The sequence below is a fragment of the Somniosus microcephalus genome, chromosome 5 (assembly GCF_052327205.1).
Source record: "Somniosus microcephalus isolate GS21.2 chromosome 5, FLI_Smic_1.0, whole genome shotgun sequence".
In the NCBI taxonomy this organism is placed as follows: domain Eukaryota; kingdom Metazoa; phylum Chordata; class Chondrichthyes; order Squaliformes; family Somniosidae; genus Somniosus; species Somniosus microcephalus.
Genome location: NC_140991.1, coordinates 275254631 through 275269202, shown reverse-complemented (window position 1 = coordinate 275269202; position 14572 = coordinate 275254631).

Here is a 14572-nt window from a genome sequence, read left to right as displayed (position 1 = left end):
TTACAGGGAGCCCCAGGAGTCTGTCAGTATTTACAGGGAGTCCCCAGGAATCTGTCAGTATTTACAGGGTGTCCCCAGGAGTGTGTCAGTATTTACAGGGAGTCCCCTGGAGTGTGTCAGTATTTACAGGGTGTCCCCAGGAGTGTGTCAGTTTTTACAGGGAGTCCCCAGGAGTGTGTCAGTATTTACAGGGAGTGCCCAGGAATGTGTCAGTATTTACAGGGAGTCCCCAGGAATGTGTCAGTATTTACAGGGAGTCCCCAGGAGTGTGTCAGTATTTACAGGGAGTCCCCAGGAATGTGTCAGTATTTAAAGGGAGTCCCCAGGAGTATGTCAGTACTTACAGGGAGTCCCCAGGAGTGTGTCAGTATTTACAGGGAGTCCCCGGGAGTGTGTCAGTATTTACAGGGAGTCCACAGCAGTGTGTCAGTATTTACAGGGAGTCCCCAGGAGTGTGTTAGTATTTACAGGGAGTCCGCAGGAGTGTGTCAGTATTTACAGGAAGTCCCCAGGAGTGTGTCAGTATTTACAGGGAGTCCCCAGGAGTGTGTCAGTATTTACAGGGTGTCCCCAGGAGTGTGTCAGTATTTACAGGGTGTCCCCAGGAGTGTGTCAGTATTTACAGGGAGTCCCCAGGAGTCTGTCAGTATTTACAGGGTGTCCCCAGGAGTGTGTCAGTATTTACAGGGAGTCCCCAGGGTGTGTCAGTATTTACACGAAGTCCCCAGGAGTGTGTCAGTATTTACAGTGAGTCCCCAGGAGTGTGTCAGTATTTACAGGGAGTCCCCAGGAGTGTGTCAGTATTTAAAGGGAGTCCCCAGGAGTGTGTCAGTATTTACAGGGAGTCCCAGGAGTGTGTCAGTATTTACAGAGAGTCCCCAGGAATGTGTCAGTATTTACAGGGAGTCCCCAGGAGTGTGTCAGTATTTACATGGAGTCCCCAGGAATGTGTCAGTATTTACAGGGATACCCCAGGAGTATGTCAGTACTTACAGGGAGTCTCCAGGAGTGTGTCAGTATTTACAGGGACTCCCCAGGAGTGTGTCAGTATTTACAGAGTGCCCCAGGAGTGTGTCAGTATTTACACGGAGTCCCCAGGAGTGTGTCAGTATTTACAGGGTGTCCCCAGGAGTGTGTCAGTATTTACAGGGAGTCCCCTTGAGTGTGTCGGTATTTGCAGGGAGCCCCAGGAGTCTGTCAGTATTTACATGGAGTCCCCAGGAATCTGTCAGTATTTACAGGGTGTCCCCAGGAGTGTGTTAGTATTTACAGGGAGTCCCCTGGAGTGTGTCAGTATGTACAGGGAGTCCCCAGGAGTGTGTCAGTATTACAGGGAGTGCCCAGGAGTGTTTCAGTATTTACAGGGAGTCCCCAGGAATGTGTCAGTATTTACAGGGAGTCCCCAGGAGTGTGTCAGTATTTACAGGGAGTCCCCAGGAATGTGTCAGTATTTACAGGGAGTCCCCAGGAGTATGTCAGTACTTACAGGGAGTCCCCAGGAGTGTGTCAGTATTTACAGGGAGTCCCCGGGAGTGTGTCAGTATTTACAGGGAGTCCACAGCAGTGTGTCAGTATTTACAGGGAGTCCCCAGGAGTGTGTTAGTATTTACAGGGAGTCCGCAGGAGTGTGTCAGTATTTACAGGGAGTCCCCAGGAGTGTGTCAGTATTTAAAGGGAGTCCCCAGGATTGTGTCAGTATTTACAGGGAGTCCCCAGGCGTTTGTCAATATTTACAAGGAGTCCCAGGAGTGTGTCAGTATTTATAGGGAGTCCCCAGGAGTGTGTCAGTATTTACAGGGAGTCCCCAGGAGTGTGTCACTATTTACATGGAGCCCCCAGGAATGTGTCAGTATTTACAGGGATACCCCAGGAATATGTCAGTACTTACAGGGAGTCCCCAGGAGTCTGTCAGTATTTACAGGGAGTCCCCAGGAATCTGTCAGTATTTACAGGGTGTCCCCAGGAGTGTGTCAGTATTTACAGGGAGTCCCCTGGAGTGTGTCAGTATTTACAGGGAGTCCCCAGGAGTGTGTCAGTATTTACAGGGAGTGCCCAGGAGTGTGTCAGTATTTACAGGGAGTCCCCAGGAATGTGTCAGTATTTACAGGGAGTCCCCAGGAGTGTGTCAGTATTTACAGGGAGTCCCCAGGAATGTGTCAGTATTTACAGGGAGTCCCCAGGAGTATGTCTGTACTTACAGGGAGTCCCCAGGAGTGTGTCAGTATTTACAGGGGGTCCCCGGGAGTGTGTCAGTATTTACAGGGAGTCCACAGCAGTGTGTCAGTATTTACAGGGAGTCCCCAGGAGTGTGTTAGTATTTACATGGAGTCCGCAGGAGTGTGTCAGTATTTACAGGAAGTCCCCAGGAGTGTGTCAGTATTTACAGGGAGTCCCCAGGAGTGTGTCAGTATTTACAGGGTGTCCCCAGGAGTGTGTCAGTATTTACAGGGTGTCCCCAGGAGTCTGTCAGTATTTACAGGGTGTCCCCAGGAGTGTGTCAGTATTTACAGGGAGTCCCCAGGAGTCTGTCAGTATTTACAGGGTGTCCCCAGGAGTGTGTCAGTATTTACAGGGAGTCCCCAGGAGTGTGTCAGTATTTACAGGGAGTCCCCAGGAGTGTGTCAGTATTTACAGGGAGTCCCCAGGAGTGTGTCAGTATTTAAAGGGAGTCCCCAGGAGTGTGTCAGTATTTACAGGGAGTCCCAGGAGTGTGTCAGTATTTACAGGGAGTCCCCAGGAATGTGTCAGTATTTACAGGGAGTCCCCAGGAGTGTGTCAGTATTTACATGGAGTCCCCAGGAGTGTGTCAGTATTTACTGGGAGTCCCCAGGGATCTGTCAGTATTTACAGGGAGTCCCCAGGAATGTCTGAGTATTTGCAGGGAGTCCCCAGGAGTGTGTCAGTATTTACAGGGAGTCCCCGGGAGTGTGTCCGTATTTACAGTGAGTCCCCGGGAGTGTGTCAGTATTTACAGGGAGTCCCAAGGAGTGTGTGAGTATTTACAGGGAGTGCCCAAGAGTATGTCTGTATTTACAGGGAGTCCCCAGGAGTGTGTCAGTATTTACAGGGAGTCCACAGGAGTGTGTCAGTATTTACAGGGAGTCCACAGGAGTGTGTCAGTATTTACAGGGAGTCCCCAGGAGTGTGTCAGTATTTACAGGGAGTTCCCAGGAGTGTGTCATTATTTACAGGGAGTCACCAGGAGTTTTTCAGTATTTACAGGGAGTCCCCAGGAGTCTGTCAGTATTTCAGGGAGTCCCCAGGAGTGTGTTCGTATTTACAAGGAGTCCCCAGGAGTGTGTCAGTATTTACAGGGAGTCCCCCAGGAGTGTGTCAGTATTTACAGGGAGTCCCCAGGAGTGTGTCAGTATTTACAGTGAGTCCCCAGGAGTGTGTCAGTATTTACAGGGAGTCCCCAGGAGTGTGTCAGTATTTACAGGGAGTCCCCAGGATTGTGTCAGTATTTACAGGGAGTCCCCAGGAGTGTGTCAGTATTTGCAAGGAGTCCCAGGAGTGTGTCAGTATTTACAGGGAGTCCCCAGGAATGTGTCAGTATTTACAGGGAGTCCCCAGGAATGTGTCAGTATTTACAGGGAGTCCCCAGGATTGTGTCAGTATTTACAGGGAGACCCCAGGAGTGTGTCAGTATTTACAGGGAGTCCCCAGGAATGTGTCCGTATTTACAGGGAGTCCCCAGGTGTATGTCAATATTTACAGGGAGTCCCCAGGAGTGTGTCAGTATTTACAGGGAGTCCCCAGGAGTGTGTCAGTATTTACACGGTGTCCCCAGGAGTGTGTCAGTATTTACAGGAAGTCCCCAAGAGTGTGTCAGTACTTACAGGGAGTCCCCAGGAATGTGTCAGTATTTACAGGGAGTCCCCAGGTGTGTGTCAGTATTTACAGTGAGTCCCCAGGAGTGTGTCAGTATTTACAGGGAGTCCCCAGGAGTGTGTCAGTATTTACATGGAGTCCCCAGTAGTGTGTCAGTATTTACAGGGAGTCCCCAGGAGTGTGTCAGTATTTACAGGGTGTACCCAGGAGTGTGTCAGTATTTACAGGGAGTCCCCAGCAGTCTGTCAGTATTTACAGGGTGTCCCCAGGAGTGTGTCAGTATTTACAGGGAGTCCCCAGGAGTGTGTCAGCATTCACAGGGAGTCCCCAGGAGTGTGTCAGTATTTACAGTGAGTCCCCAGGAGTGTGTCAGTATCTAAAGGGAGTCCCCAGGAGTGTGTCAGTATTTACAGGGAGTCCCCAGGAATGTGTCAGTATTTACAGGGAGTCCCCAGGAGTGTGTCAGTATTTACATGGAGCCCCCAGGAATGTGTCAGTATTTACAGGGATACCCGAGGAGTATGTCAGTACTTACAGGGAGTCCCCAGGAGTGTGTCAGTATTTACAGGGAGTCCCCAGGAGTGTGTCAGTATTTACAGGGTTTCCCCAGGAGTGTGTCAGTATTTACACGGAGTCCCCAGGAGTGTGTCAGTATTTACAGGGTGTCCCCAGGAGTGTGTCAGTATTTACAGGGAGTCCCCTTGAGTGTGTCGGTATTTACAGGGAGTCCCCAGGAGTGTGTCAGTATTTACAGGGTGTCCCCAGGAGTGTGTCAGTATTTACACGGAGTCCCCATGAGTGTGTCAGTATTTACAGGGTGTCCCCAGGAGTGTGTCAGTATTTACAGGGAGTCCCCTTGAGTGTGTCGGTATTTACAGGGAGCCCCAGGAGTCTGTCAGTATTTACAGGGAGTCCCCAGGAATCTGTCAGTATTTACAGGTTGTCCCCAGGAGTGTGTCAGTATTTACAAGGAGTCCCCTGGAGTGTGTCAGTATTTACAGGGTGTCCCCAGGAGTGTGTCAGTTTTTACAGGGAGTCCCCAGGAGTGTGTCAGTATTTACAGGGAGTGCCCAGGAATGTGTCAGTATTTACAGGGAGTCCCCAGGAATGTGTCAGTATTTACAGGGAGTCCCCAGGAGTGTGTCAGTATTTACAGGGAGTCCCCAGGAATGTGTCAGTATTTAAAGGGAGTCCCCAGGAGTATGTCAGTACTTACAGGGAGTCCCCAGGAGTGTGTCAGTATTTACAGGGAGTCCCCGGGAGTGTGTCAGTATTTACAGGGAGTCCACAGCAGTGTGTCAGTATTTACAGGGAGTCCCCAGGAGTGTGTTAGTATTTACAGGGAGTCCGCAGGAGTGTGTCAGTATTTACAGGAAGTCCCCAGGAGTGTGTCAGTATTTACAGGAAGTCCCCAGGAGTGTGTCAGTATTTACAGGGTGTCCCCAGGAGTGTGTCAGTATTTACAGGGTGTCCCCAGGAGTGTGTCAGTATTTACAGGGAGTCCCCAGGAGTCTGTCAGTATTTACAGGGTGTCCCCAGGAGTGTGTCAGTATTTACAGGGAGTCCCCAGGGTGTGTCAGTATTTACACGAAGTCCCCAGGAGTGTGTCAGTATTTACAGTGAGTCCCCAGGAGTGTGTCAGTATTTACAGGGAGTCCCCAGGAGTGTGTCAGTATTTAAAGGGAGTCCCCAGGAGTGTGTCAGTATTTACAGGGAGTCCCAGGAGTGTGTCAGTATTTACAGAGAGTCCCCAGGAATGTGTCAGTATTTACAGGGAGTCCCCAGGAGTGTGTCAGTATTTACATGGAGTCCCCAGGAATGTGTCAGTATTTACAGGGATACCCCAGGAGTATGTCAGTACTTACAGGGAGCCTCCAGGAGTGTGTCAGTATTTACAGGGACTCCCCAGGAGTGTGTCAGTATTTACAGAGTGCCCCAGGAGTGTGTCAGTATTTACACGGAGTCCCCAGGAGTGTGTCAGTATTTACAGGGTGTCCCCAGGAGTGTGTCAGTATTTACAGGGAGTCCCCTTGAGTGTGTCGGTATTTGCAGGGAGCCCCAGGAGTCTGTCAGTATTTACATGGAGTCCCCAGGAATCTGTCAGTATTTACAGGGTGTCCCCAGGAGTGTGTTAGTATTTACAGGGAGTCCCCTGGAGTGTGTCAGTATGTACAGGGAGTCCCCAGGAGTGTGTCAGTATTACAGGGAGTGCCCAGGAGTGTTTCAGTATTTACAGGGAGTCCCCAGGAATGTGTCAGTATTTACAGGGAGTCCCCAGGAGTGTGTCAGTATTTACAGGGAGTCCCCAGGAATGTGTCAGTATTTACAGGGAGTCCCCAGGAGTATGTCAGTACTTACAGGGAGTCCCCAGGAGTGTGTCAGTATTTACAGGGAGTCCCCGGGAGTGTGTCAGTATTTACAGGGAGTCCACAGCAGTGTGTCAGTATTTACAGGGAGTCCCCAGGAGTGTGTTAGTATTTACAGGGAGTCCGCAGGAGTGTGTCAGTATTTACAGGGAGTCCCCAGGAGTGTGTCAGTATTTAAAGGGAGTCCCCAGGATTGTGTCAGTATTTACAGGGAGTCCCCAGGAGTTTGTCAATATTTACAAGGAGTCCCAGGAGTGTGTCAGTATTTATAGGGAGTCCCCAGGAGTGTGTCAGTATTTACAGGGAGTCCCCAGGAGTGTGTCACTATTTACATGGAGCCCCCAGGAATGTGTCAGTATTTACAGGGATACCCCAGGAGTATGTCAGTACTTACAGGGAGTCCCCAGGAGTCTGTCAGTATTTACAGGGAGTCCCCAGGAATCTGTCAGTATTTACAGGGTGTCCCCAGGAGTGTGTCAGTATTTACAGGGAGTCCCCTGGAGTGTGTCAGTATTTACAGGGAGTCCCCAGGAGTGTGTCAGTATTTACAGGGAGTGCCCAGGAGTGTGTCAGTATTTACAGGGAGTCCCCAGGAATGTGTCAGTATTTACAGGGAGTCCCCAGGAGTGTGTCAGTATTTACAGGGAGTCCCCAGGAATGTGTCAGTATTTACAGGGAGTCCCCAGGAGTATGTCTGTACTTACAGGGAGTCCCCAGGAGTGTGTCAGTATTTACAGGGGGTCCCCGGGAGTGTGTCAGTATTTACAGGGAGTCCACAGCAGAGTGTCAGTATTTACAGGGAGTCCCCCGGAGTGTGTTAGTATTTACATGGAGTCCGCAGGAGTGTGTCAGTATTTACAGGAAGTCCCCAGGAGTGTGTCAGTATTTACAGGGAGTCCCCAGGAGTGTGTCAGTATTTACAGGGTGTCCCCAGGAGTGTGTCAGTATTTACAGGGTGTCCCCAGGAGTCTGTCAGTATTTACAGGGTGTCCCCAGGAGTGTGTCAGTATTTACAGGGAGTCCCCAGGAGTCTGTCAGTATTTACAGGGTGTCCCCAGGAGTGTGTCAGTATTTACAGGGAGTCCCCAGGAGTGTGTCAGTATTTACAGGGAGTCCCCAGGAGTGTGTCAGTATTTACAGGGAGTCCCCAGGAGTGTGTCAGTATTTAAAGGGAGTCCCCAGGAGTGTGTCAGTATTTACAGGGAGTCCCAGGAGTGTGTCAGTATTTACAGGGAGTCCCCAGGAATGTGTCAGTATTTACAGGGAGTCCCCAGGAGTGTGTCAGTATTTACATGGAGTCCCCAGGAATGTGTCAGTATTTACAGGGATACCCCAGGAGTATGTCAGTACTTACAGGGAGTCTCCAGGAGTGTGTCAGTATTTACAGGGACTCCCCAGGAGTGTGTCAGTATTTACAGGGTGCCCCAGGAGTGTGTCAGTATTTACACGGAGTCCCCAGGAGTGTGTCAGTATTTACAGGGTGTCCCCAGGAGTGTGTCAGTATTTACAGGGAGTCCCCTGGAGTGTGTCAGTGTGTACAGGGAGTCCCCAGGAGTGTGTCAGTATTACAGGGAGTGCCCAGGAGTGTTTCAGTATTTACAGGGAGTCCCCAGGAATGTGTCAGCATTTACAGGGAGTCCCCAGGAGTGTGTCAGTATTTACAGGGAGTCCCCAGGAATGTGTCAGTATTTACAGGGAGTCCCCAGGAGTATGTCAGTACTTACAGGGAGTCCCCAGGAGTGTGTCAGTATTTACAGGGAGTCCCCAGGAGTGTGTCAGTATTAGAGGGAGTGCCCAGGAGTGTTTCAGTATTTACAGGGAGTCCCCAGGAATGTGTCAGCATTTACAGGGAGTCCCCAGGAGTGTGTCAGTATTTACAGGGAGTCCCCAGGAATGTGTCAGTATTTACAGGGAGTCCCCAGGAGTATGTCAGTACTTACAGGGAGTCCCCAGGAGTGTGTCAGTATTTACAGGGAGTCCCCGGGAGTGTGTCAGTATTTACAGGGAGTCCACAGCAGTGTGTCAGTATTTACAGGGAGTCCCCAGGAGTGTGTTAGTATTTACAGGGAGTCCGCAGGAGTGTGTCAGTATTTACAGGGAGTCCCCAGGAGTGTGTCAGTATTTAAAGGGAGTCCCCAGGATTGTGTCAGTATTTACAGGGAGTCCCCAGGAGTTTGTCAATATTTACAAGGAGTCCCAGGAGTGTGTCAGTATTTATAGGGAGTCCCCAGGAGTGTGTCAGTATTTACAGGGAGTCCCCAGGAGTGTGTCACTATTTACATGGAGCCCCCAGGAATGTGTCAGTATTTACAGGGATACCCCAGGAGTATGTCAGTACTTACAGGGAGTCCCCAGGTGTCTGTCAGTATTTACAGGGAGTCCCCAGGAATCTGTCAGTATTTACAGGGTGTCCCCAGGAGTGTGTCAGTATTTACAGGGAGTCCCCTGGAGTGTGTCAGTATTTACAAGGAGTCCCCAGGAGTGTGTCAGTATTTACAGGGAGTGCCCAGGAGTGTGTCAGTATTTACAGGGAGTCCCCAGGAATGTGTCAGTATTTACAGGGAGTCCCCAGGAGTGTGTCAGTATTTACAGGGAGTCCCCAGGAATGTGTCAGTATTTACAGGGAGTCCCCAGGAGTATGTCTGTACTTACAGGGAGTCCCCAGGAGTGTGTCAGTATTTACAGGGGGTCCCCGGGAGTGTGTCAGTATTTACAGGGAGTCCACAGCAGTGTGTCAGTATTTACAGGGAGTCCCCAGGAGTGTGTTAGTATTTACATGGAGTCCGCAGGAGTGTGTCAGTATTTACAGGAAGTCCCCAGGAGTGTGTCAGTATTTACAGGGAGTCCCCAGGAGTGTGTCAGTATTTACAGGGTGTCCCCAGGAGTGTGTCAGTATTTACAGGGTGTCCCCAGGAGTCTGTCAGTATTTACAGGGTGTCCCCAGGAGTGTTTCAGTATTTACAGGGAGTCCCCAGGAGTCTGTCAGTATTTACAGGGTGTCCCCAGGAGTGTGTCAGTATTTACAGGGAGTCCCCAGGAGTGTGTCAGTATTTACAGGGAGTCCCCAGGAGTGTGTCAGTATTTACAGAGAGTCCCCAGGAGTGTGTCAGTATTTACAGGGAGTCCCCAGGAGTGTGTCAGTATTTAAAGGGAGTCCCCAGGATTGTGTCAGTACTTACAGGGAGTCCCCAGGAGTGTGTCAATATTTACAAGGAGTCCCAGGAGTGTGTCAGTATTTACAGGGAGTCCCCAGGAATGTGTCAGTATTTACAGGGAGTCCCCAGGAGTGTATCAGTATTTACATGGAATCCCCAGGAATGTGTCAGTATTTACAGGGATACCCCAGGAGTATGTCAGTACTTACAGGGAGTCCCCAGGAGTGTGTCAGTATTTACAGGGACTCCCCAGGACTGTGTCAGTATTTACAGGGTGTCCCCAGGAGTGTGTCAGCATTTACACGGAGTCCCCAGGAGTGTGTCAGTATTTACAGGGTGTCCCCAGGAGTGTGTCAGTATTTACAGGGAGTCCGAAGGAATCTGTCAGTATTTACAGGGTGTCCCCAGGAGTGTGTCAGTATTTACAGGGAGTCCCCTGGAGTGTGTCAGTATTTACAGGGAGTCCCCAGGAGTGTGTCAGTATTTACAGGGTGTCCCCAGGAGTCTGTCAGTATTTACAGGGAGTCCCCAGGAATCTGTCAGTATTTACAGGGTGTCCCCAGGAGTGTGTCAGTATTTACAGGGAGTCCCCAGGAGTATGTCAGTACTTACAGGGAGTCCCCAGGAGTGTGTCAGTATTTACAGGGAGTCCCCGGGAGTGTGTCAGTATTTACAGGGAGTCCACAGCAGTGTGTCAGTATTTACAGGGAGTCCCCAGGAGTGTGTCAGTATTTACAGGGAGTCCCCAGGAGTGTGTCAGTATTTACAGTGAGTCTCCAGGAGTGTGTCAGTATTTACAGGGAGTCCCTAGAAGTGTGTCAGTATTTACAGGGTGTCCCCAGGAGTGTGTCAGTATTTACAGGGAGTCCCCAGGAGTGTGTCAGTATTACAGGGAGTCCCCAGGAGTGTGTCTGTATTTACAGGGAGTCCCCAGGAGTTTGTCAGTATTTACAGGGAATCCCCAGGAGTGTGTCAGTATTTACAGGGAGTCCCCAGGAGTGTGTCAGCATTTACAGGGAGACCCGGGAGTCTGTCATTATTTACAGGGAGTCCCCGAGAGTGTGTCAGTATTTACAGGGAGTCCCCAGCAGTGTGTCAGTATTTACAGGGAGTCCCCAGGAATGTGTTAGTATTTACAGGGAGCTGCCAGGAGTGTGTCAGTATTTACAGGAAGTCCCCAGGAGTGTGTCAGTATTTACAGGGAGTCCCCAGGAGTGTGTCAGTATTTACAGGGTGTCCCCAGGAGTCTGTCAGTATTTACAGGGAGTCCCCAGGAATCTGTCAGTATTTACAGGGAGTCCCCAGGAGTGTGTCAGTATTTAAAGGGAGTCCCCAGGAGTGTGTCAGTATTTACAGGGAGTCCCAGGAGTGTGTCAGTATTTACAGGGAGTCCCCAGGAATGTGTCAGTATTTACAGGGAGTCCCCAGGAGTGTGTCAGTATTTACATGGAGTCCCCAGGAATGTGTCAGTATTTACAGGGATACCCCAGGAGTATGTCAGTACTTACAGGGAGTCTCCAGGAGTGTGTCAGTATTTACAGGGACTCCCCAGGAGTGTGTCAGTATTTACAGGGTGCCCCAGGAGTGTGTCAGTATTTACACGGAGTCCCCAGGAGTGTGTCAGTATTTACAGGGTGTCCCCAGGAGTGTGTCAGTATTTACAGGGAGTCCCCTGGAGTGTGTCAGTGTGTACAGGGAGTCCCCAGGAGTGTGTCAGTATTACAGGGAGTGCCCAGGAGTGTTTCAGTATTTACAGGGAGTCCCCAGGAATGTGTCAGCATTTACAGGGAGTCCCCAGGAGTGTGTCAGTATTTACAGGGAGTCCCCAGGAATGTGTCAGTATTTACAGGGAGTCCCCAGGAGTATGTCAGTACTTACAGGGAGTCCCCAGGAGTGTGTCAGTATTTACAGGGAGTCCCCAGGAGTGTGTCAGTATTACAGGGAGTGCCCAGGAGTGTTTCAGTATTTACAGGGAGTCCCCAGGAATGTGTCAGCATTTACAGGGAGTCCCCAGGAGTGTGTCAGTATTTACAGGGAGTCCCCAGGAATGTGTCAGTATTTACAGGGAGTCCCCAGGAGTATGTCAGTACTTACAGGGAGTCCCCAGGAGTGTGTCAGTATTTACAGGGAGTCCCCGGGAGTGTGTCAGTATTTACAGGGAGTCCACAGCAGTGTGTCAGTATTTACAGGGAGTCCCCAGGAGTGTGTTAGTATTTACAGGGAGTCCGCAGGAGTGTGTCAGTATTTACAGGGAGTCCCCAGGAGTGTGTCAGTATTTAAAGGGAGTCCCCAGGATTGTGTCAGTATTTACAGGGAGTCCCCAGGAGTTTGTCAATATTTACAAGGAGTCCCAGGAGTGTGTCAGTATTTATAGGGAGTCCCCAGGAGTGTGTCAGTATTTACAGGGAGTCCCCAGGAGTGTGTCACTATTTACATGGAGCCCCCAGGAATGTGTCAGTATTTACAGGGATACCCCAGGAGTATGTCAGTACTTACAGGGAGTCCCCAGGTGTCTGTCAGTATTTACAGGGAGTCCCCAGGAATCTGTCAGTATTTACAGGGTGTCCCCAGGAGTGTGTCAGTATTTACAGGGAGTCCCCTGGAGTGTGTCAGTATTTACAAGGAGTCCCCAGGAGTGTGTCAGTATTTACAGGGAGTGCCCAGGAGTGTGTCAGTATTTACAGGGAGTCCCCAGGAATGTGTCAGTATTTACAGGGAGTCCCCAGGAGTGTGTCAGTATTTACAGGGAGTCCCCAGGAATGTGTCAGTATTTACAGGGAGTCCCCAGGAGTATGTCTGTACTTACAGGGAGTCCCCAGGAGTGTGTCAGTATTTACAGGGGGTCCCCGGGAGTGTGTCAGTATTTACAGGGAGTCCACAGCAGTGTGTCAGTATTTACAGGGAGTCCCCAGGAGTGTGTTAGTATTTACATGGAGTCCGCAGGAGTGTGTCAGTATTTACAGGAAGTCCCCAGGAGTGTGTCAGTATTTACAGGGAGTCCCCAGGAGTGTGTCAGTATTTACAGGGTGTCCCCAGGAGTGTGTCAGTATTTACAGGGTGTCCCCAGGAGTCTGTCAGTATTTACAGGGTGTCCCCAGGAGTGTTTCAGTATTTACAGGGAGTCCCCAGGAGTCTGTCAGTATTTACAGGGTGTCCCCAGGAGTGTGTCAGTATTTACAGGGAGTCCCCAGGAGTGTGTCAGTATTTACAGGGAGTCCCCAGGAGTGTGTCAGTATTTACAGAGAGTCCCCAGGAGTGTGTCAGTATTTACAGGGAGTCCCCAGGAGTGTGTCAGTATTTAAAGGGAGTCCCCAGGATTGTGTCAGTACTTACAGGGAGTCCCCAGGAGTGTGTCAATATTTACAAGGAGTCCCAGGAGTGTGTCAGTATTTACAGGGAGTCCCCAGGAATGTGTCAGTATTTACAGGGAGTCCCCAGGAGTGTATCAGTATTTACATGGAATCCCCAGGAATGTGTCAGTATTTACAGGGATACCCCAGGAGTATGTCAGTACTTACAGGGAGTCCCCAGGAGTGTGTCAGTATTTACAGGGACTCCCCAGGACTGTGTCAGTATTTACAGGGTGTCCCCAGGAGTGTGTCAGCATTTACACGGAGTCCCCAGGAGTGTGTCAGTATTTACAGGGTGTCCCCAGGAGTGTGTCAGTATTTACAGGGAGTCCGAAGGAATCTGTCAGTATTTACAGGGTGTCCCCAGGAGTGTGTCAGTATTTACAGGGAGTCCCCTGGAGTGTGTCAGTATTTACAGGGAGTCCCCAGGAGTGTGTCAGTATTTACAGGGTGTCCCCAGGAGTCTGTCAGTATTTACAGGGAGTCCCCAGGAATCTGTCAGTATTTACAGGGTGTCCCCAGGAGTGTGTCAGTATTTACAGGGAGTCCCCAGGAGTATGTCAGTACTTACAGGGAGTCCCCAGGAGTGTGTCAGTATTTACAGGGAGTCCCCGGGAGTGTGTCAGTATTTACAGGGAGTCCACAGCAGTGTGTCAGTATTTACAGGGAGTCCCCAGGAGTGTGTCAGTATTTACAGGGAGTCCCCAGGAGTGTGTCAGTATTTACAGTGAGTCTCCAGGAGTGTGTCAGTATTTACAGGGAGTCCCTAGAAGTGTGTCAGTATTTACAGGGTGTCCCCAGGAGTGTGTCAGTATTTACAGGGAGTCCCCAGGAGTGTGTCAGTATTACAGGGAGTCCCCAGGAGTGTGTCTGTATTTACAGGGAGTCCCCAGGAGTTTGTCAGTATTTACAGGGAATCCCCAGGAGTGTGTCAGTATTTACAGGGAGTCCCCAGGAGTGTGTCAGCATTTACAGGGAGACCCGGGAGTCTGTCATTATTTACAGGGAGTCCCCGAGAGTGTGTCAGTATTTACAGGGAGTCCCCAGCAGTGTGTCAGTATTTACAGGGAGTCCCCAGGAATGTGTTAGTATTTACAGGGAGCTGCCAGGAGTGTGTCAGTATTTACAGGAAGTCCCCAGGAGTGTGTCAGTATTTACAGGGAGTCCCCAGGAGTGTGTCAGTATTTACAGGGTGTCCCCAGGAGTGTGTCAGTATTTACAGGGTGTCCCCAGGAGTGTGTCAGTATTTACACGGAGTCCCCAGGAGTGTGTCAGTATTTACAGCGTGTCCCTAGGAGTGTGTCAGTATTTACAGGGAGTCACCAGGAGTCTGTCAGTATTTACAGGGTGTCCCCAGGAGTGTGTCAGTATTAACAGGGAGTCCCCCAGGAGTGTGTCAGTATTTACAGGGAGTCCCCAGGAGTGTGTCAGTATTTACAGTGAGTCCCCAGGAGTGTGTCAGTATTTACAGGGAGTCCCCAGGAGTGTGTCAGTATTTACAGGGAGTCCCCAGGATTGTGTCAGTATTTACAGGGAGTCCCCAGGAGTGTGTCAGTATTTACAAGCAGTCCCAGGAGTGTGTCAGTATTTACAGGGAGTCCCCAGGAATGTGTCAGTATTTACAGGGAGTCCCCAGGAGTGTGTCAGTATTTACATGGAGTCCCCAGGAATGTGTCAGTATTTACAGGGATTCCCCAGGAGTATGTCAGTACTTACACGGAGTCCCCTGGAGTGTGTCAGTATTTACAGGGAGTCCCCAGGAGTGTGTCAGTATTTACAGGGTGTCCCCAGGAGTGTGTCAGTATTTACACGGTGTCCCCAGGAGTGTGTCAGTATTTACAGGGTGTCCCCAGGAGTGTGTCAGTATTTA